We start from the raw sequence: 3,335 nt of genomic DNA on the forward strand, positions 1-3,335 counted from the left end.
GACATCAGATTTAGACCCACTGAACTACTCCACGGCACAATGATCTAGCCATGGTTTCTGAGCCAAACTTAATTTAATCATGACCAAATGCATATGGCATAGTACGTAAGGATGGCATTCTCCAGCCGCCACACATCATCAGGAAGTACTGCATCTGGGCAAAGCAAAGAGCAAAATTCAGAGCTGTCCCCAAGAGCTGGCCAGCTTAGTGGACCTTCTTACCAGGAAAGGTCCAGGACATAGAGCCCGTTGACCAACTAAGGTCGCAGGAGACGACACAGGTGAGCAAGAAAATTGGTTCCCAACTCCTTCCTCCAGAAATATCTGACTACTCTACTTATCAAACAAACTCGATGGAATGCAACATGCGCCTCTTGGTTTTGAAATTGGAACTACTAACCCCATCGATCATGTAGCAAATAATGATGCTCGCGGCAACTGTTACTTGTACTACTTGCTAATTATGTAAACCCATGCCAAAGTTGACTTGATATAACAGAATCAATCTACCCTGCAGGCAGGCAAGCAAGCGTGCATCCGCCATTATCTTTGGAGCTGCTAGAGGGATCCCATCAGATGGGTTGGTTCGCAATGTTTGGCCGAGGTACGAGCACGTTTATGAATGGAACGCATTCATGCTTTCTTTCTCCATTGATTACTTAGCATGATTGAAGAGGAAAGGGTTGGGTGTGTGTGGTGTGGCACTGTCATATACTGGCGATCATGATGCGCACTGCACACAACACGTGTTGGTCAGTATACCAGTTCATTCATCTTGCTATTTTATTTAGGTACATACTTTGGATCTTTTAGTTTTTTTAGAACAAATATGATTATGATCTACCGCTGAATAATGAATCTAAAATTCAATCTTTGATTTATCTATTTTAACATTCGATACTCCATTCTTAGTTATCATAAAGTTGTTGGCATTTATTGCATGCCTCATTTACCATGGTCTATCAAGTTCTTTTTTTGGCTTCAGATAGATGTTATTCTGACAACGTTTTAAGGCCTTCGAGCAAGTAATTTATATTAATTTAATAGAGCTATTTTTATAAATGATTGTTTTCTCATGTCCGTTCTCGCTGGAAAGAAAACAAGATCTTTATACATGTTTGCATTTTCCCATGGCAGGATGCTTCTGTGGGCGTTAATGCGTACAAAGGAATGAAGTATTTCTGGAAGGAGCTTTTTTCATGAAGAGATTTGTTGAAGTCATAGGCAAACTCTGTCAATGTATGTAAGGAGCATGGTCAGGCCCACTATTGTGCATTGATTGTTTGGGACCCTGCTTGCAGTGCCATGCTCGGTGATGCAGACAAGATCCACCAAGAAATCCTTAAAAATGTGCATCTACTTTTCAATTTATGCATATAGAGGCTCTTCATAAAATAGAATATGATGCTCTTCATATGTTGCCTTCATGCTTTCCTGAAAAAGCGTAAGCATATATAGCTCACATCACCATGTATAGGCCTGGTTTATTATCCTGATCTCTGCGTCCTACCTATGTGCATCTCTCTTTTAGCTAATCCTTATTTTGCAGGCCTCAGTGTGGTTCAATTCAATAAAAAGGATGTGCCCTATCACATTTTTTCAGTGCGACGGAACATTATCCGAGAGGGTCAGCGCTGGACCAACATGTGTCTATACGACTCTGCAGATTATGTTACCCTTCGATATGATCCTCCATGGAGCGAAATTTATCTTCATGGATCACACAAAACAGGTTTGATCTGTGCCAATGGGTTGCTGCTATGAGTAGTCTCTTTAGAGCTAAGTGTATGGACTTCGAGACATTTTTTGCGAAATGCTGCCTTCTAAAGGAGGTGCTCGGAGATTGATTCCTCATTTTAGAAAAATATCATCTTACTATGATCATGATTTTAGTCGTTCTGCTTTAGCAGGGATTGCAGGTTATCCGTTTTTGCAAGAAATGTTATTTCGTTGCTCATGTATTCATGTGGTTGGGCTCTCCCAAGCAACAGGAAACACACACTTCAGCACGGAATCGCACAACTTTCAATAGTGATGTCCAACAAGCTATTATTGAACCGAGCAAAATAGGATAGGGATGTCAAGTTGCTGATTTTCTGTCAAGTAAAACAATTCTTCATGCAAATGTATATCCAACTCTATATTATTTTTGTTACAAAATATTGAATGCTCTTTTAATTTGGTGTTCTCCTTGTGGACGTTCTTTCCAGTGGATCATCTCAGCTTTGAATAAATATCTATTATGTTCTCCGAGGAATAAGAGCCATGTCGCTCGACTTCTCATGTGTTATTCCTTTATTGTTATTATCGTAGATTCTGTATGTATGAAGTACGAACCCAGTTTGTTGTTTGGTTTCTCTAAATAAGAGAATATGGTAGCCATACATTTTAAATTACAAACATGTTAGGCTTATGGGTTACAATATATAGGTAAAGTGCGTATCTTTTGTGACAAATATTTATGTCAATTTTTCCATTTTTTGTCCAGACTAGTCGTCACACTAAAAAAGTGTTGGAAGAGTAATGCTTCGTATGGCCGGCAATCATGCCCGCCTGAATTGGGTGCCATGTTTCCTTGCAATAAAGTACTTCTTGATACACTTGAAAAGTGGCTTATAAAATTGAAGAAGAGTTTGCTAAACGATTTAGAAAGGACTTTGTGTGTTTAGAGTTCGACATTGATAGACAACGATGGAATGACCATGATCACTCTACTTTGCCGCTGCATCTTGCAGTACAATAATGATATGCCAAATTATTAGCATTATGATTTGGAATAAAGAATTTTAGGCACCATTTATTTCTTCTTATGTTAGTATTTGCAATAAAGAATTCCCTGATTCTTAAGGTATTTGGATGAGTAGTTGTTCAAATTGTATGGTCCTTTCATTTCTCGAATTATCTTTTCCTTGCATTATAGCTCTTACATTTTATGTTTTTTTTGCCAAATGGATCCTCCTACTATGATTGTCTTATTTGAAACATCTACATCGGTTATCTGGTTGTGTACAAATTTGTAATGATATTTCTCTTTATGGTGCATATTTAATTTAGTCCAGTTTAGTCCTCACATATGTTCATGTTCTTGTTCATTAGATTTGATGGAGACTAATGCCGTTGCGACCGTAAGTGTCGATGATTTCTATACATGCAGTGAACCAACTAAAGCTAACATTGATCGTGTAGCTTCTTCCTAGATAAAAATAAAGTGCGCTCATCTTTGTATAGTTTTTATATAGTTATAAGTTTGTAATGTATGTCCATAAACAAGTGGGGCCAAATGGCTCACCAAACATTATTTGTTGTGTCTTGGACTGTTATTTATACAGAATGTT

At 38.1% G+C, this 3,335-nt stretch overlaps 1 long non-coding RNA gene across 1 annotated transcript; it reads left to right on the forward strand.

Annotated features, from left to right (window-relative positions):
* The first annotated feature begins 207 nt into the window (after positions 1-207).
* LOC123439674 lies at positions 208-1,303 on the forward strand. The gene is made up of 3 exons (XR_006630138.1): positions 208-281; positions 518-604; positions 1,138-1,303. It is a non-coding gene; the product is annotated as an uncharacterized LOC123439674 (long non-coding RNA).
* Positions 1,304-3,335: the final 2,032 nt, after the last annotated feature.

Source organism: Hordeum vulgare, chromosome 3H, assembly GCF_904849725.1.
Source record: "Hordeum vulgare subsp. vulgare chromosome 3H, MorexV3_pseudomolecules_assembly, whole genome shotgun sequence".
Taxonomy (NCBI): Eukaryota; Viridiplantae; Streptophyta; class Magnoliopsida; order Poales; family Poaceae; genus Hordeum; species Hordeum vulgare.